This window comes from Nerophis lumbriciformis, linkage group LG23 (assembly GCF_033978685.3).
Source record: "Nerophis lumbriciformis linkage group LG23, RoL_Nlum_v2.1, whole genome shotgun sequence".
In the NCBI taxonomy this organism is placed as follows: domain Eukaryota; kingdom Metazoa; phylum Chordata; class Actinopteri; order Syngnathiformes; family Syngnathidae; genus Nerophis; species Nerophis lumbriciformis.
In genome coordinates, this window is record NC_084570.2 from 27,952,217 (window position 1) to 27,973,702 (window position 21,486).

Sequence of the window (21,486 nt, forward strand, 5' to 3'; positions counted from 1 at the left end):
TAATGAAGCTATTAGCATTAGCTAATATGCTAACACGTTTACGAGTGTCTGTGTTGGTATTATTAACTTACAATGGCATTCTTTTTGTATCGTTTCAGTTTCACAAATTCCTCAGTAAATTCACCAAAACGTCACCGTGGAGTTATTGAGTCTGTTTAGCTGATTGGAGAGCTAGCTTGCGCAGCTAGTGGGTCCATGGCGATGACGTCTGATTTGTTTCATCAGCCGTTTTGAAACAATTAAGGTATGTAAATAAACATTTATAAAATATTTCTGTGTAAACAACTAATTTCACAACGTACATAGCTGCGTCTTATAGTCCAGTGCGACTAATATATGGAAACATGCTTTTTTTCTTCTAAAATCTAATGGGTGAGGCTTATAAACCGGTGCGCTCTATAGTCCGGAAAATACCGTATATTGACTATATCAGACCTTGGCAAAATCCGGCCCGCAGCCCATTAAAATGTACAATCCGGGTCACACTTATCATTACACCATATACCAAATAAAATAGATTCGAGGTCGGTAAGCAAAACCAGAATGATTCCGTACAATAGGCGCACCGGGTTACAAGGCGCATTGTTGAGTTTTGAGAAAAAAAAGGATTTTAAGTGTGCCTTATAGTCCGTAAAATACGGTATATATCATTTATACACACATTGGCACCCCAGACACATTTTTTTCTCTCAATGTTAAAGTTAAAGTTAAAGTTAAAGTACCAATGATTGTCACACACACACTAGGTGTGGCGAGATTATTCTCTGCATTTGACCCATCACCCTTGATCACCCCCTGGGAGGTGAGGGGAGCAGTGGGCAGCAGCGGTGGCCGCGCCCGGGAATCATTTTGGTGATTTAACCCCCAATTCCAACCCTTGATGCTGAGTGCCAAGCAGGGAGGTAATGGGTCCCATTTTTTTATAGTCTTTGGTATGACTCGGCCGGGGTTTGAACTCACAACCTACCGATCTCAGAGCGGACACTCTAACCACTAGGCCACTGAGTAGGTTGTGTGACCCCTGAGTAAAAATATTAGCCCAGCTTTGGTCTATATTGTCTGTTTGGCGCAACCTTACTTATCGACGTACACAGAACATGACCCCACAAGCATGATCCAAAAATGCATTTACCAAGAAATTATTAGAAACGACCGAATAACCCATTTTTGGGTCGCGGCCCCTCAGTTCAGAGCTCGGCGTACAATCGTTGCAGACTCTTGCATCATCATTCAGCCTCCAGTGTCACATACAAGCCAGTTCATAGAAACCTTCCAATGCACTCAATCACTTTCATTTTGTTTGTTTGTGCGTATTTGTAACCGGAGCCAAAGTGTAAACCACACTCCCCTTGCTGGTCTGCACACGTGCAGAACGCTCGTAAACACGCTCGCTGACTCGCAGGCTTCCCCGTGAAAAAAAAAAGGGAAAAAAAGCCGCCTCCTCCACTTCATTAGGAAAGTAAACACAAGTGCTGTCTGAAGTGGCTAATTAGAGACTAATTACTCCCCGCTCGTTACTAATGCAAATTAGATTACGCTGCTTAACTTCCTCGTGTCCACAACGCTGCTGTTAATTGAGGCCTTTTGAAATTAAATTACCCGCTAATTAGCATATCAAAACCATTAATTCCGCGAAACAAGGAGGGAGGGGTGAGGAGGAGGAAAAAAAAACAACAACAAATGCCAAGTTTTGTTAATGAGTTTTGCTAATTGAATCTGCACGCTCAATGCCAGGAATACCTATTGTGTGTGTGTGTCTGTGTGTGTGTGTGTGTGTGTGTGTGTGTGTGTGTGTGTGTGTGTGTGTGTGTGTGTGTGTGTGTGTGTGTGTGTGTGTGTGTGTGTGTATCATAAGAGTTGTGTGCACAATTAAAGCAACCAAACACTTTGTCAGTGCGATACTGCACTGAGGTAAAGATGAGATGGATGCTCATCTCATGAGAGGGACATCATGTGACCGTGTGTGCGTGCGTGCATGTGTGTGTGTGTGTGTGTGTGTGTGTGTGCGTGCAGGGTGAGTGTTTGTCCAGGCTCTGAGGCGTCTTTGAAGTAAAGAACTTGCAGCTCTCGTAAAGTCTCCCGGCCCCCTGCCAGCTCTTTCTCTGCATCCGAATGCCCCCCTCTTCACCTCCACGACAATACCTTTGCAGCAACACACACACACACACACACACACACACATGCACACACACTTTTACAGCCACTAGCAGGTGAACAGCACAATCTCTCACTGAAGCTGGATGTCATTTTCTCCCTTTCCTCTCCCCACTGAATAGACGATTTAAACTGTGGGGGATTAGAGACGGTGGGTAAGTTTGCCTGCTTTTTGAATAACGAGGTGACCCACACACACACACACACACACACACACACACACACACACACACACACACACACACACACGTATATAGTGAAGGCAGCAGCTATTAGTGACTTTAATCTAAAGATCCATCTGTGTCTGGTAATGTAAAGCCATCTGAAATAAAATCGTTATGCAAAGTTCCATCCTTCTAACTCTCTCCAACTTGTAAAAGGTGCGAGAAAATCGGGGGTCCAACGCATGAATGCATGACAAATGGAAAAAAATGGGGCAATAAAATCTATATTTTGTTTGGATATGGTTTCTGCAGGAGGATAAACCTTCCTAATTGTTAGAAAGCCCACTGTTTAAAATGTTTGTGTTTATGCTTCACTGATGAGAGGATTCGGCGAGCGCTGTTTTGTCCAACTAGTTTCGGCGGTCATTGAACTCACCGTAGTTTGTTTACATGTACAACTTTCTCCGACGCTGCCACAGAAAGACGTGTTTTATGCCACTCCTTTGTCTCATTTTGTCCACCAAACATTTTATGCTGTGCGTGAATGCACAAAGGTGAGCTTTGTTGATGTTATTGACTTGTGTGGAGTGCTAATCATGCAATTTAGGCTAGCTGTAGCCTCGTGTGTTGGTAAATTTGAGCTCATTTAATTTCCTTTACTTATGTCCTCTGTGTATTTAATTTATATTTGCATGTCTCATGACACATTATCTATATGTAATATTGGCTACATTTCTGATAGTTGTTTGTGTGCCATGTTGTTCCAGACCACAGCAAACATTACTTGCAAAGATTGTAAAAAATCCATTAGAAGAAGACAGCCTGCCATTTCCTTAAACTTTACCTTTGGCCATTCTAAGACAGTAATTTCCAGGAGTTATCTCACCCTCTGAGAAGTTTTACTAATGTTTTCCAATGTTTTAAAAATGTGTAGAATAAATATTACATTTCAACATTTCTGTCAACGAAGCTTAGCGTCAGCCAGCGACACATAGTCATTTTGATAGTAGGCTAATATAGCTAATATAGACACTTACATCATGTGTTGTCTTCATTATAACACTTATATAAGACTTTTAAAGTCATTTTGATAGTAGGCTAATACAGCTAATATATACACTTACATCATGTGTTGTCTTCATTATAACACTTATATAAGACTTTTAAAGTAATTTTAATAGTAGGCTAATATAGCTAATAGACACGTCATGTGTTGTCTTCATTATAACACTTATAATGGCAAAACTTGATCTTGTTTAAAAAAAAGTGATGGAACCCATTGATTACCTACTTGCATTTGACGATGTCGTGTTTTAAGTGGGGTTAACTACTTATTTATGTTTGAATGTATGTCTGCATATGCAAATATTGTTCGACTAAACCATATCAATCTGATACCAGCTTACCGATGTGGTGTTACCTTATTTTTGCTGAATTTTCTACTTATGTTTTTTGATTTTGTAAAGATATGTGAATATGTGACAGACACATAAATAAACATGTAAAAAAGGGACAAATTGAGAGGTTTCTCACACATAAAGAAAAATAAAAACCCTTGATAATTAGATGTAAAGATAGTATCATTCCTTTAACTGGATGCATAGAAACTGCTGCTCATCAATATGTGCCCTAATTGCCACAATTAGCATATTAACCAGTTAGCATTTGAGCAAGTTGATAAAAAAATGTGATTATTCGTCTGTTTCTTTTCGGAGTTTCTTAATCAAAATCTAACATCCTTGAAAAATTAATTTGAAGCCAATTCTTATCAGTTAATTAAATCGGGTTGGAAGTCGTCTTTTTTTTTTTTTTTCTGGTGCGGCATGATTAGAACGGTTCTGTTCTCCTCTGTTCAGACACCGTGACGTTAGAAGGGGGAACTTTTCACTGTCTCATCAAACATTCACCAGCACAAGAATAGGACTTCTTTGAAGGGCCCGCCACCGCCGACGTCTTCTTGTTTTTTTTTTCTTCCTTCCTTCCTTCCCCCCTTCTTCCCCACCTCCGCCGTGCTGATAAATTGTGCTCCACCCAATAGATCTTTCCCTCTCGTTAACACATTCTCATTAATGGACAGAGAAAGCAAAAGGAGAGGGGAGGAGGGGGAGAGAAAAGGAGACTGCACGGGGAGCCGGAGGAGAGGAGGAACAAGAGGAGGGGGTTTCTAAAACAGGGCGGGGGGGAAAGAATCAATGGCGGCGATGAAGTCAGGTTTGGCGATACATTGGGGATATGCCTGATTATCAAATGATCGATTTGTTGGTTGCCATTGAGTGCATTGGGGACTGCACTACTGGGCCGCAACCTGCAGAGGCGCTATAGTCCTCCTGGCAGCATTAGCTTAACGCAGCATGGAAACAAGAGTTCAGAACATTTAAGGAGATACACTATTTTGCCAAAAGTATTTGGCCACCTGCCTTTATTCAATTATCAACTTGCAGTGCCATCCCATGGAATTGTCCAAAATGTGTTGGTATCCTGGAGCATTCAAAGTTCCTTTCACTGGAACTAAGGGGCCAAGCCCTACTCCTGAAAAAACAACCCCACACCATAATTCCTCCTCCACCAAATTTCACACTCGGCACAATGCAGTCCGAAATGTAGCGTTCTCCTGGCAACCTCCAAACCCAGACTCGTCCATCAGATTGCCAGGTGGACAAGCGTGACTCATCAGTCCAGAGAAGACTGCAGAGTGCTTTACACCACTGCATCCAACGCTTTGCATTGGACTTGGTGATGTATGGCTTAGATGCAGCTGCTCGGCCATGGAAACCCATTCCATGAAGCTCTCTGCGTACTGTACGTGGGCTAATTGGAAGGTCACAGGAAGTATGGAGCTCTGTAGCAACTGACTGTGCAGAAAGTATTTGCACTATGCGCTTCAGCATCCGCTGACCCCTTTCTGTCAGTTTGGTGGCTGAGTTGCTGTTGTTCCCAAACTCTTCACTTTTCTTATAATAAAGTTGACTTTGGAATATTTAGGAGCGAGGAAATTTCCCGACTGGATTTGTTGCACAGGTGGCATCCTGTGACAGTTCCATGCTGGAAATCACTGAGAGCAGCCCATTCTTTCGCAAATGTTTGTAGAAACAGTCTCCATGCCTAAGTGCTTGATTTTATACAACCAAGTGATTAGGACACCTGATTCTCATTATTTGGATGGGTGGCCAAATACTTTTGGCAATATAGTGTATCTTCCGGTCCCATTAAATAAAAATAATGATACAGTTGTTCAGCATAATATACGTTTGTATATTGTGGTCCTTCCCATCATTTCAATGTGGCACGCGACATCATTCAAACATGGCATGCTTCATTATTCTAATGTGGTCCTCCACATTCTTTTATGTGGTGAGCCACATTTTTTTTAAAGTAGCCTGCCAAATGATTTTATATGGTCCTCCACATTCTTTTATGTAGTCAGCCACATTTGTATTTACTTTTGAACGTGGCCTGCCAAATAATTGTATATTGTCCTCCACATTCTTTTATGTGGTGAGACACATTTTTTTATTTTTTTAATGTGGCCTGCTAAATAATTTTATATAGTCAGCCACATTTGTATTTACTTTTGAATGTGGCCTGCCAAATCATTGTATATGGTCCTCGACATTTTTTTAAGTGGTCAGGCCCATCTTTTTACTTTTGAACCCACCATATCTTTTTTCAATGTGGCCCGCCACATCATTTTATGTGGCCCGCCATGTCGTGTATGTGGCCTGCCAAGTCATTTTAATGTGGCCCGCGCTCGTTACATCTTTTTAATTCAACCCGGCCAAGTCATTTTATGTGGCCCACCACATCATTTAAGTGGCCTGCGAAAGGCTACAAATGAGAATAAAAACATTTTGGCTAAAAGTATTTGTTCTTTCAATTGTGATGAAAAAATGTCGCAAATAAGAGGAAGTGAACAACTGCGTTGGAAATTATTCTCAGACAAGAAAGGGGTAAAGACTAAGTCAGATCTGCTTCTTCCTACTCCTTTTCGGACATCTTAGAATGTGAAACTGTAAACATGTTCGAAAACATCACTCTCTTGTTACTTTCATTTATTATTATTCATCGCTGTTGTTGTTTTGGGGGGGTTTTCATTCTTTAAAAAAAAAAAAAATTACAATAAAAAACAATACACTTACAAATCAGATATTTTCATAGCTAAAAAATAAAAGAAACTGTTTACGATCTTCTAAATAAATGTTTCCACATGAGAGCCCTCTAGACATAACACCGTTTAGTCATCTTTACACTTTAATACAATATATGTAGTTATGCTGTATGAGGCTAAGCCAGGGGTCGGCAACCCGCGGCTCCGGAGCCGCATGCGGCTCTTTGATCACTTTGATGCGGCTCAGCTGCATACTTGCCCGCCCCCCGATTTTCCCAGGAGACTTTCGGATTTCAGTACCTCTCGCAGAAAATTCCCGGGATTGATATTCTCTGATTTTCACCCTTACAATAATAATAATAAGGGCGTGCCATGATGGTACAGCATTAGGCGCCCTCTACAGTCTGTATTAACAGCGTACCAGCTTAGTCTTTTGTTATATGCATCTTCTGTTTGCACACGTAAGTGACAGCAAAGCATACTTGGTCAACAGCCACACAGGCTACACTGACGGTGGCCATATAAAACAACTTTAACACTCTTACTAATAATGCGCCACACTTTGAACCAAAACCAAACAAGAATGACAAACACATTTCGGGAGAACATCTGTGCGTCGGTTGAGGTGGGTGGGGTTTGGTAGCGGGGGTGTATAATGTAGCCCGGAAGAGTTAGGGCTGCATGGGATTCTGGGTATTTGTTCTGTTGTGTTAATGTTGTGTTACGGTGCAGATGTTCTCCCGAAATGTGTTTGTCATTCTTGTTTGGTGTGGGTTCACAGTGTAGCGCATTATTAGTAAGAGTGTTAAAGTTTTTTATACTGCCACCGTCAGTGTAACCTGTGTGGTTGTTGACCAAGTATGTCTTGCTGTCACTTATGTGAGCAATCAAAAGCCTCATACAACGTGTGGCTAGACCGGCACGATGGTTGTAGTGGACGCTAAATGCTGTACCATCACGTCACATCCGAGAGGGCAGTTACCTTGAAATTCGAAGTCTGCCAGAAAAATTGGGGGGGTTGACAATTATAACACTGTCGAACACCATTCATATAAAACCCGCGGGCCGCACTAACATTCAATTTTCATATTAAGGTGTGGGCCGCGTGTCTGAGACCCTTGGTTTATACATAGGACAAAGCAAAAAAAAAACTTTGTATGCAGTGTTATTTCATTTTAAATTTCAAAAGATTTTTGTGGCTCCCATTGTTTTCTTTAATTTGTGAAACTGGTCAAAATGGCTCTTTGACTGGTAAAGGTTGCCGACCCCTGGGCTAAGCCAATCAGTGGCCACGATACCAAACACCACAATCTGACTAGTTTGGTCTCACCTAGTGGCTACTATACTGTGGTATTGCTATCTTTACTTTATTTAACCAGTTTTATGCATACAAATGCGTAATTTAGAGCAAAAACGTTGTAGAATATGTATTGAAAAAATAATCTGTGATGTGGGGAAATCGCAATATTTGAAACGCGACATGACGAGCAATGACTGTAAAGCAGTGGTTCTTAACCTTGTTGGAGGTACTGAACCCCACCAGTTTCATATGCGCATTCACCGAACCCTTCTCTAGTGAAAAATATTTGTATTTATTTTTTTTCAAATTCAAGACAAAGTTATATGTTTTTGGTAACACTTTAGTATGGGGAACATATTCTAAGTAATAAAGACTTAATTTAGAGTTATTTGGTTAGGGTTAGGGTCAAGGTTAGAGGGTTAGGGTTATAATAAGGCCATGCCGAATAAGGCATTAATAAGTACTTAATAATGACTAGTTAAGAGCCAATATGTTACTAATTTGCATGTTATTAAGCAACTAATTAATGGTGAATATGTTCCCCATACTAAAGTGTTACCATGTTTTTTTTACTGGTGCATAAAATGAACCATGCATGAACATCACCTTGTTCAAACAACAAAACCAACACAGTGCATAAACTCACAACAAATTACACACCTGAAAATCAGTGTGACTTCTGCTGTTGCCGTATCCGTAATACACCGATAGGGAGAAGTTTGTATTTACACGATGAGTCGGGTGTGTTTTGACCTCCGCCGAACCCCTGAGGCCGACTCATCGAACCCCTAGGGTTCGATCGAACCCAGGTTAAGAACCACTGCTGTAAAGGGTTAACAGCAGCGATAAAGTCGTATTTCATGGGCACTATAGTTAAATGGTTGATTTATATTTGTCGGGTGAGGAATTGAGTGCATTTATATTTGTCGGGTGTGGAATTGAGTGCAATGCTATGACAACCAGCAGAGGCGCTATCAGTTGAGTGTACTCAGGACAACTAAACGAGAGGCGCCATGTTTGCTACCAAGGTGGGCGGCTGTGCCCGGAAGCATGGAATTGCAGTCGTTCTGACGCTAGTTTACCTGACGAAATAAACCAAAATGGTAAGTCTGAGTAAAAACCTAAACATACCCCAGCTCATAAACTGATAATAAAGCATGCTTTTATTTTGTCAAAGTAGAATACGTTATGGATATAATTTCTAGGCGCAGTCAGGGCGATGAGGGAATCTGGTTTGGTGGCTGCAGGATTAGGTCTCTGTTTTTTGCAGATGGCTTCATCTGGCCAGGATCTTCAGCTCTCACTGGATCGGTTCGCAACCGAGTGTGAAGCGACTGGGATTAGAATCAGCACCTCCAAGTCCGAGTCCATGGTTCTCGCCCGGAAAAGGGTGGATTGCCAACTCCGGGTTGGGGAGTAGACCCTGCCCCAAGTGGATGAGTTCAAGTACCTCGGAGTCTTGTTCACGAGTGAGGGAAGAGTGGATCGTGAGATCGACATGCGGATCGGTGCGGCATCTTCAGTAATGCGGACGCTGTATCGATTCGTTGTGGTGAAGAAGGAGCTGAGCCGGAAGGCAAAGCTCTCAATTTACCGGTCGATCTACGTTCTCATACTCACCTATGGTCATGAGCTTTGGGTTATGACCGAAAGGACAAAGGTACAAGCGGCCGAAATGACTTTCCTCCGCCGGGTGGCGGGCTCTCCCTTAGCAATAGGGTGAGAAGCTCTGCCATCCAGGAGGAGCTCAAAGTAAAGGCGCTGCTCCTAATTTCTGGTCAGGATGCCACCCGAACGCCTCTCTAGGTAGGTGTTTAAGGCACGTCCGACCAGTAGGAGGCCACGGGGAAGACCCAGGACACTTTGGGAAGACTATGTCTCCCGGCTGGCTTGGGAACGCCTCGGGATCCCCCGGGAAGAGCTGGACGAAGTGGCTGGGGAGAGGAGAGGGAAGTCTGGGCTTCCCTGCTTAGGCTGCTGCCCCCGCGACCCAACCTTGGATAAGCGGAAGAAGATGGATGGATGGAGTATACATTATAATAATAATTTTGTGGGCTATATTCATGCAGTGTTTCATGATCGGCTGGCTCTCTAACATGCTCCCGACGGCCCAATGTGAGTCAGAAAAAACACAACGACCAACAAAAAAAAAATATTACTTTTTTTTAGCTTTGGACCAACAATTACAGAGAATATCTGGCTTTTGTGTAAAATCTGTCAACTGTGGTGTCTGCCTCCAATGTATTTGTAATCAATGTGTGTATATACACATTGCTTTTTTCAATATTTTTCAAAGGTTTTGCTATCTGCATGGCTATTATCAGCATATTAACTTGAATACTGAACTAATGCTGCTTTTTACTTCAATATTTATGAGTTTAGTTTGGATTATTGGTGACAAATGCAGAAAAAGGTGCAATTTTGAAGCACAATCGGCAAAGCAAAGAGTATTAATTCACGGTTACTGAGCGTGAGATATGTTACGTTTGCCTCGCACAAATGGTAAATAGGTTATACTTGTATAGCGCTTTTCTACCTTCAAGGTACTCAAAGCGCTTTGACACTACTTCCACATTCACCCATTCACACACTGATGGCGGGAGCTGCCATGCAAGGCCCTAAGCACGACCCATCTGGAGCAAGGGTGAAGTGTCTTGCTCAAGGACACAGCGGACATGACTAGGTTGGTAGAAGGTGGGGATCGAACCAAGAACCCTCAGGTTGCTGGCATGGCCACTCTCCCAACTGCGCCACGCCGTCCCCACAAGAAACTGTTGTCATTTGTTAGCGCCCTTGTCTTCCCGGCTAACCTTGACTTTTCCGCTTAACAGGGCACGTTTACACAGCGAAACAAACATCTTCAATGACAAGAAACCAAGTTGCCTGTACTCCCTCTATAGACAAAAAACTTCCAAATTAGCCAAAATTGAAACAGGAGGACATCAGCTGCAGCATGGAAACAGGAGTTCAGAACATTCTCCCACCCCATTGAAAGCAAGAACATGCAAACATAACTATATAGAAACCTTGCCTGGGTATAAGCCGAGTTTCTGCCTCCGAAAGTGTTCATCAGAGGGTGACTTCACCTGAGAAAAGTAGTTTTCTATTTCTGGATGAATACTAATTATCAAAGCCGGGCCCCCGGGAGAGGAAAGCCCCTCTTGAAGGAAGGAGAGAGAGTAGTGTTGCCTTCAGAGCTGTACAAGTTTGTCTCTCTCTACTTCAGCGGGCAGCAGAGCGGAACCGAACAGATACAGCCAGCTCGGCTCGTCTGTCCATCCCGGCCTCCTCGGGGAAGCGAGGGAAGCATCAGGAGGAGGAGAGGAGGAGGCGGGGGGAAGAATAAGAGCGAATAATAATCCGTGGAAAGAAAGGAGTGTGGAATATTTCTATGATTGGGTCATCAGTGGGATGATTAGGAGAAGCCGGTGAGATTTCAAGATGTCGCCAGCCAATCAAGGCGCCGCCTCATCATCAACCCACCGAGCCCTCAGGGTGAAGGTGTGCGGACGTCCATCCGTCCGTATTTCTGCCCCCCTTTGCTTTTACTCCAGCTGCCCTCGTCTTTCTCCGTGGGAGAGGAGAGAATTCTCAAAGCCACAATTACCGCACACAACTATCAATTTCCCCTTCAATTAACCCTGTGGGATCGGGAAAAAGGGGGTTGGGGGGGGGGGGGGGGGGGCACAGCCCGGGGATGTGACATTTAAATTTTTAGAGGGACCATCTTCATCCTCCTCCTCCCCTGCAGGCTGTGGTGGTGTGTTTAGACGGTGAATTACACCTCAGCGCCAACAACTTGACCCCTGGACCGGCGGTCAAACATTTCACTACACGGCACAGGAGAGCTCTATTAGTTGATTTGGCAGAAATAACTGATAGATAACATCATAACGCATCTTCCACAGGGCCTCTGGTGTTCATTCTGCATCCTCACCCCCATGCTACCTAAAGTGTCACTCAGACCAGGTTTACACTGCAGCCCAAATCGGATTTAGTTCTCCAGCTGACTGTTTACACTGGAAGTGCAATGTAATCTTAGACTCCAGTGTAAACGCACACAGGACCCCGATGTGGCCCCAGTGTGTCACTTGCATGCGCAGTTCCATGAAGTGCAAACAAAGGATTCCGTCAATGAACAAGGAAGTCGCTACTACTACAAAATAAAATAAAAGTCGCCACACCTTCAAAATGAGTGTTTTTTTTTTTAAGTGAAAGTAAAGTCAAGTAAATAACGTATGAATGGATGTATGTAGTGTAATATATTTGGGAGTGAAACAAAAATGAATATTATCAACAACAGTATCAAATTAGTTACAATTTCAACATAGCAGTGATTAAAAATCCCTCATTGACATTATCATTAGACATTTATAAAAATAAAAATAAATGAACAATAGGCTCACAGTGGCTTATACTTGCATCGCATCTCATAAGCTTGACAACAAGCTTTGTCCAATATTTTCACAAAGATAAAATAAGTCATATTTTTGGTTAAGTTAATAGTTAAAACAAATGTACATTATTGCAATCAGTTGATAAAACATTGTCCTTTACAATTATAAAAGCTTTTTACAAAAATCTACTACTCTGCTTGCATGTCAGCAGACTGGGGTAGATCCTGCTGAAATCCTATATATTGAATGAATAGAGAATCCTTTTGAATCGGGAAAGTATCGTTTTTGAATCGAGAATCGCGTTGAATCGAAAAAAATCGATTTTGAATCATCGAATCGTGGGACACCCAAAGATTCGCAGCCCTAATATATACATACAGTATATATATATATATATATATATATATATACACATACATATATATATATATATATATATATATATACACATATATACAGATACATATATATACACATACATATATATGCACATATATATATATACACACACATATATATATATATACACACACATTTATATACGCATATATATATATATATACATACACACACATATATATACACTCACATATATATACGCATATATATATGTATATACACATATATGTATATATATATATATATATACACACACACATATATATATATATATATATATATATATATATATATATATATATATATATATATATATATATATATACATATATATATATATATATATATATATATATATATATATATATATATATATACAGATATTTATTTATTTATTTATTTTTTCCCAAATATTATTTTTTTTAAAATCTGAATCAATGTAGAATCGGAATAAATAAGAATGTGATGTGAATCGATTTGTTTTTAAGCACCCCTAGTAACTAATGTGTTGCTGTAGCTTGTTTGCTTCAGATGCAGTCAGTAGTCATCTGTTCAACTTCTTTAGTTATACTAGTGGTGTTCCTCAAGGTTCAATCTTTGGTCCTCTATTTTTTAACATTTGGGCTGTTCAACTGGCGGCTTGTCAGTTGAGTTGAAAAACCTGTGAGAATTTGCAGCGGATCCTTCGAAACATTAGAGCGCCGTCCTAGAGATGATCTTTAACTCGTTTTTTTTGCAGAAGATCCTTAAAAAACGGCCGAGCGCTCCTGTAACACTGACAAAATAAATTAACTAAAATGAGTTGTTTGCTGTAGATGACACTGGTTCTATGGAACACACAAAATAAGAATACTAATGAAGGGTGAATTACGAAAATGTGGCCCCCAAAACAAATTAGTCTAATATCCCCGGCCTGCAGGTTCTTTGCTGCAGCTCTCACCTTCACTGGACAATAAGCACCTTTTAACATCTCTTTTCTTTTATTCACACACTAAAAGGTTGAAATCCAATAAAGGACGTGAGGCAAATCAGGTTTTTGGTAGGTATTTGGAGTTAACATCTAATTTATTTCAGGGACAAGAACGTGTAGGGACAAAAATGTTCAGTTAAGGAGCAATGCATTCACAGCATTTAAGCAGATTTTTTTGTCTCTTCACAAGTCGGCGTGAAAGCCTGCACAATGGCAGGAGCGTACACATCCAGGCAAACGAGAGATGTCTTCACGCACGGCGGCGCACAAATATTTAGTCTACCAACAGACGTGGGAGCGGGTTTGAAATGTCTCCCTTTTGAATCTACCGAAGGTTCTGATTGATTGACATTGCGCACATTCTCGCCAAATCACCGCCGCAGAATTAAACGGCTCTTATTGAACTAGCACGAGGCGAGGCGGTGGATGTCGGAGGTAAGCGGCGATGACAGGCGGGATGGAATGAAGAGGCCGCGGGAGGGGGAAACGCGGGGGACAGCGTACGTTGAGACAACAGGCGACGGCGGCGGCAGCGGCAAGCGAGGACGGCAGAGAGCAGACCAGACGGTGGAAATAAAACCCTAACATGCGGAGAGGCCTGTTGGAGATAATACTTTCAATATTGTATTGTAAATTCTACAAAAACTGCTTAATTGTATGGCAAAAATAAAAAGGATGATATATAGACATATATATATATATGTATATATGTATATATACACACATATATGTACATACATATATATATATGTATATATATATATATATATATATATATATATATATATACATACACACACACACATGTATATGAGTGTACACATGATAAGAATAATAATGGAATAATAATGTGTATGAATATATATATGTTTGCATATATATATATACACATACATGTATGTGTATATATATACACATATATATACATATATATACACATAAATGTATATTTATAGACACACATGTATATGTGTGTACACAAGTAAATAATAATAATGGAACAATAACCTGTATAATGTGTATGTATATATACACATATATGTTTGTGTATATATATAAATATATATATGTTTGTGTATATATATATATATATATATATATATATGTGTGTGTATATATATATGCACACGTATATGAGTGTACACATAAGAATAATAATGTGTATGTATATATATATATATATATATATATATATATATACATATATATATATATATATATATATATATAAATACATATATATACAGACACACATGTATATGTGTGTACACAAGAAAATAATGCTCCTTTACCGTCCCTGCGGATGGTTACCTGAAAGGGCGTTCAGTTTGCTATAAGGTCAGCGATCGGGTCAACATGTAAAGATTTGGGTTTCACGTTCAAAATAAACTCCAACGGCACTTAGGATAAAACCGCCGCCAAAGTGTTGAAGAAGTGAATGATGACACAATTAGAAACATATCTATGACATCCTGACAATGAAGTTGCATCCATGTCCAAATATTGGGGTTAAAAATATTGGGATTAATTTGGATTATGGAAGTATGGTAAATCCAAAAAAAGGGCAACTAATCTAATTGAAAATATTATTAAAATATTATTAAATATATTAATGAATATATTATTTGACAGCACTATTTTTTCAGATTTTAACAGAGTTAAAATAAATATTCTATTCAATTGTTAAAAAAAAAAAAAAAATAATTTAAAAATTTTTTTTTTTTTACTTTTTCTTTTAAACTGGTGTGTAATTTTGCTGGTGTAAAACTGTTATAATAATCATCAACTGCAATTTCCCATTGCCTCTCCTCGCAACCTCTCGGTAAACTTTTTTGCCAGCACACAAGTGAAGAAGTCTTCAAAGCTCGACAACACATACACACACACACACACTTGCAGCCCTGCTTAGGAACATGAGAGCTGTCTCTAATTCACAGTCTGGCAAAGCTGCAGTGGACAGCAATCTTGATCTCTCGCAGGATTAGGGTACTTTTTATTTCTCCGAGAGCCAAGGTGGGGGCACTGGGGGGGTGGGGGGTTGAGAGGAAGGAAGACGTCTGAGGCGGACGTGTGTGTGTGTGTGCTCAAGTCCTTGTCCGCATGTTTCAAAATGGCCATTGACACCTATATGCTTCAGACACAACATTAGGTACACCTGCACACTCTAATAATCTTTTTTTTTTATTCAAAGACGCAACAGTAATAATGCAAATTGTTGTCTTATATGTATTCCTGGAAATTGTAGTGGAGAAAATAGCTATTTTTTAAATATTAATATTTAATATATATAATTTATTAGGTGTACCTAATAAAGTGTCCCGAAAGAAACGGCCCATAAAGCAGAACGATGGCTCTTGTGCTGAGGACGAGGGGGCAAGGAAGGAGCGAGAGGAGGAGGAGGAAAAGGAGCAATGAAGGGTGTTAGGGAGGAGGGGATTACACAATTATTCAGATAACAGCTGGGAATAATCGAGTGGCAGATGTCTCTCGGCCAACAATGGCCGCCGCGCACAGACGCGCATGCACCCCGACACCGGTCTCCAGACCCGGCAGAGGAGCATCGGGTTTGATCCCGACCCCGCCTCCTTTAGAGATATCGTTGTAGAGATCATATTTGATGCTGATGAGTCGCGTGAAAAACACAACTTAAAACCTGAGGAAATCCGTGGAGGGTGGAGAGAGCGAGAGAGAGAGAGAGAGAGAGAGAGAGAGAGAGAGAGAGAGAGAGGGAGAGAGAGAGAGAGAGAGAGAGAGAGGGGTGGAGGGTCACGCGGTGATTGACAGTTAATTGGCCGTGCACGCAACCCCCACCGCCCTGTGCCTTCATCTTGCACGAGACAAGAGTTTCCAAAAATTGCCTCCATTTGTAAGTATAAAATAAGTGAGGACCTCCAAAATTCCACGTGAGGTTACGCGCCCGCAAACCGGGTAGGACAAGGGCGATCCGACGGGCGTCAAAAGCTCTGTCGATCCGTCAGGCCGGGGGCCGCCTATCGTGATTTGGCGGAACAGCGGCTAACAGCTATTCCTGTCAGGGGACGGATCATCCCGCACGGCGCCTCACATGCTAATAGCTTAAGTCGGCATCCCGTGTCCCCCCCCGGAACTAATACCACAAATACTAATACCATAAAAGAGGCCCCCGCGTCACTTTCGCCGGCGTTCGCCAACATCCCGATACGGATTAGAAGGCATAATGAGATGCGTTCAAGTGGTTATTACTCCGTCGGTCCAAATATGGAGTCAGGGAATCATAGTTTGGCTAACTTTACAAACCGGGGATGAAATCTATTTCGCTCCGTGCAGAAGTAAGCGTGCACTCCAGAGGTCCGTAGCGCGTCTATCCAGGCAGACGCTTCCTGAAACCTCGCCTACCCATAATGCAGCGCAGCTGTCACCCGCCCCCCGACGCCACCAGTTTCAATACGCATGAAAGTGGCACAAAGTTGAGTCACGGCGTCGTTCCGACTCCCTCGGCGCCGCGCTCGATTGACGGCCGCCCTGTCAGGCTGTCGCGGCGCTTTCAAAAAAACAAAAAAACAAACACACACAAAAAAAACAACGTCTCTCTGATGAAGCGCTTACAAAAAGGTCAGAGGGCGGAGGCGGCGGGAGGAGAGAGAGAGGGAAGGGAAACGGAGTCGGGACAGAGTGAAGGAAAATCCATAGCGCAAATAAAGCTGTCAAGAGTTAGCAGGAGACCAGACGACCAATGAGAGAGTTTTATTTCAGATGTTTCAATTGAACACAACTTATTAGTCTTAGGCCAGGACTCTTCAATTAAATGTGTTGGGGGCTACTTTTCCATGAAGCTAGGGACCCTTTCTGAAAAAAAGAAACATTTTACTTTATTCTCCGAAGGAAAAAAAATTGTCCCTTGTATAGAACAGGAGCGCTCTGCTGTTTTTAAGGACAGCTATAGTCAAAGATCCTCCACACGACAGACTTCTCGTGTTTCTAGGAATGTCGGTGTCTACCGGAACTCATGAGCCGGTTTGTTGAGTAGTAGAAAAGTCTAAGGTCAAGTCCAGGCAAACAATGTTTTTGGAAATAATTACGGTTCCAAGGAGTTAAGTCACTCGTTTTGTATCGTCGTCTTTTTTCCCCATTTGACATTCTTTTCCAGAAAAGACTTGGCTACAATTAATCCGCCGTTTGGGATTCCAGCGACTTTTGTTGGCACCGAGAAGTCTCTAGCTGTTTTTAAGGAAAGCTATAGTCGAAGATCTTCGAGACGACAGAACGCTCGTGTTTCTAGGAATGTTGGTTTCTACCGGAACTCACGAGCCGGTTTGTTGAGTAGTAGAAAAGTCTTAGGTCATGTCCACGCAAACATAAATGTTTTTGGACAAACTACTTTTTATTTACTGTTCCAAGGAGTTAAGTCACTCATTTGTATCGTCATCCTTTTGCCCCATTTGACAATCTTTTCTGGAAAAGACTGGGCTACTATTCAGCCGCAGTTTGGGATTCCAGCGACTTTTGTAAGCACAGAGCAGTCTCTAGCTGTTTTAAGGACAGTTATAGTCAAAGATCCTCCAAACAACAGAACTGTCGTGTTTTTAGGAATGTCGGTCTCTACCGGAACTCACCAGCCGGTTTGTTGAGTAGTAGAAAAGTCTTAGGTCAAGTCCACGCAAACATGAATGTTTTTGCAAATAACTACTTTTTAATTACGGATCCAAGGAGTTAAATCATTCATTTCGGCTTAAATCGTCGTCCTTGCCCCATTTGACAATCTTTACCGGAAAAGACTTTGCTACGATTCCTCCGCAATTTTGAATTCCAGCGACTATTGTTGGCACCGAGCATTCTCTAGCTGTTTTTAAGGACAGCTATAGTCGAAGATCCAGACCTCTCGTGTTTCTAGGAATGTCGGTCTCTACCGGAACTCACGAGTAGTGAGTAGTAGAAACGTCTTAGGTCATGTCCACGCAAACATGAATGTTTTTGGACATAACTACTTTTTATTTACGGTTCAAAGGAGTTAAGCCATTAATTTCGGTTTGTATAGTCGTCCTTTTGCCCCATTTAACAAACTTTTCCAGAAAAGACTTGACTACAATTCATCCGCAGTTTGAGATTCCAGCGACTTTTGTTAGCAGTCTCTGGCGGTTCTTATGAAAAATACACCGCATGTCATTAACGTTCAGTTACTGCTGCACCTTCTGCCCCCCAGTGGCCGTCAGGAGACCTGCATCTCTGCTTCTTTTACCGGTTTCGTTAAGGAAGACCACTGAGCTTCTTCCGAACCTCCCGCTCCTTACCGGCTGAACTTGAAGACTCCCGCCTGACTTTCACACTCCGCATAAACACACACTCAACTTGCCCCCGAGTCCTTCAACGCTCTTCGCTCCAACCGTGCCCCCAGGTGCCAAACGCACCCTGGAGAGGCTGATCTAATGCTTCCTCAGCTGTAATGACCCGCGCCTCAAGAACCTCTTCCACCCGCCTTTGCGCTCATACACACTTATCTTCCGCCCGGTCCCCACATTTCCCTTTTCAACAACCCCCATAGGAAACGGTCCCTTCCGCTTTCCATCAGCTGTTCTGAAAAAGCCTAGACAGGTCTCTCGAACCGATCGACGCGGCCGGTAGACAAAAGGAAGGGGAGAGAAGCGCACGCCTCGCTCACAGGTGGCCGACCTATTTTGGACGCCTCGTACGAGACTCCTGCCTTATGACCCGTCAGGAAAACACATCTCATCTTTGAAAAATGTCTTAAGTCTTTAGTATCTCCAGCCCTAAATAACAAGCTCAATCAGAACCACATGTCTAATCAGACGTCCGTCAATCACTTGAAAACTTGAGTGAGCGTTCTCTTCACCTACTGCTCATTTGTTTGTTAATCACAAGAATATTTTACACTACTGCACTAATGTAATAATGTCCGTTTCAAGGCTGACAATGAAATAATTCCATGTTTTTCAACAGCTTTTTTTTAACTGTTCTCCAGCCTCTAAAAAAAAACGGATGTGACCCGTTCCAGTTCAGTTTTTCTAGCAGGTAAGTGGCCCGACAAGAGAAAAACGCCGGCCGGTCCAAGCCTATGTAACGGTGTCATACACACAGGTGCTCTTCAACATCACTTTGCACGGGAAAGCCCACTCAGACTGGTGGGTTAGCGCCACATTACGGACACCAGCAACGCCCGGGACATTTAGAACTTGAAAAAGTGTCCATTTTGGCAGGGGAATTAGAAGGAAAAAGCACTTTGATTCTGGCTAGAGGACGCTCTGAGTGACTTTATGGACTAACACAATCGAGTCGCGGGCTTTTCATGCCGGGCTGAAGGGGGTTTTTAAGCGCGTGAGATTCATTGCAATTATAGCCCGTCTCCGGACCCGCACACACTTAACGCCAGAATCCACCACACACACACACACACACACACACACACACACTGTTGGAGAGTATTCGATGGATATAAAAAGGCGCGTCCCAGCGGCGCATGACAAACAAAACAGGACATGGAAAAGACACAGCTGGTCGGGATAGAGGGAGGAGGAAGAAAGGGGGAGGCAAGAGCAAAAGTGTGGAGGCAGGCTAAAAACACTTTCACTAAATTACAATGAAAATGTTACTAAAAAGGTCATTATTAGGGAATGTGTTACTTTTGGGGTGGAACAAAATATATGACTAAATCTAAATAGTAGACATGTCCTGATTAAACAAGAGAAAGAAGAAAAAATGTATATATATTTTTTTAATAAAATAAATATATATTTTTTTAAATAATAAAAAAAAAGTATTATACATTTGTTTAAATAAAAAAAAGTTAAAATACATTAAAAAGATGTTTATATATATATACATATATATATATATATATATATATATATATATATGTATATATACACACATACATATATATACATATATATATATATATATATATATATGTGTATATATATATATATATATATATATATATATATATATATATATATATATATATATATATATATATATATATATATATATATATATATATATTTATACATACACACATACATATATTCTGCACTTGACTTTTTCACATGACATTCTCTTGGATCAGTTCATTAAAAGTTTTTTTTTTTTTATTATTATTATTCTCGCTTTTAATACATATATATAGGCCTGCATGCGCATGACAGCAGTCACTTTTTGCAACCACATGACATTCCGACGACACAAACGTGACTACAGGTCATAAAACCGTGATTGACAAGTCGTCATGTTTATTGTTATTCCTTTCCTTGCACATCAACTGTTAAAGTGCAATTAAAACGGTGTGGCGGCGGAAGAAAATCCCTAGAAAAAAAAAGAAGAAGAAAGGACGGCGAGGAAAAGAGGAAGAGGGGAGAAAAGCGGGATGAAGGGCATGGTAAATAAAATGAATAATGACAAATGTCCCTAAGCCCATCAATCAAGTGGCAATGATGCTGGTGTCAGCGTGGACAACACCATGACACGCTACAAGCCACAGCAATTTACTGTCAGTCCACTTTTCAAAAAAAAGCTGGCCCTGATGAGGAATGCGTGAGAAGGACTAATAATGAAGAAGGAAATTGTAGTTTTGGGGCTGAAAGGATGAAGTTAAATTCAGTGTAAATGGAACTATAGCACTCCAAAGTACACAATAAGGCAAAAAAAAACATGATACCAAATTTTTCAATATGAGGTTTAAAATCCCATTTTAACCTCAAGGTAAAATACATCTTTACAGTTAAAGGATGCACACAAATACACTGGAATTTCAACTTAGAGGTGCAAATGCAACTTTGGTACACTTTTTTTTTTTAAATACAAAAATAAAATTGCCGCAAAATCATCTTACTCTATGAGGGAGTTAAAATTTCCAAAAGTCAAAATGGTTTGAAAAGAAGGTATTGTTCCCTGACCTTTTGACTAGAGACCTCTTTTTTCCCCCTTCTCTTTTAGACAATGACTTTATTATCATGAGCGAGGGGCGCATTGTTTTTTTAAAACTTTGAAATCCAACGATTGGGAAG

General features: G+C 41.1%; 1 protein-coding gene across 3 annotated transcripts in view; it reads right to left on the reverse strand.

The window, feature by feature from the left end:
- foxp4 (forkhead box P4) overlaps nt 1–21,486 on the reverse strand; it is a 260,328-nt gene that overhangs the window by 213,027 nt on the left and 25,815 nt on the right. The window lies entirely within an intron of this gene.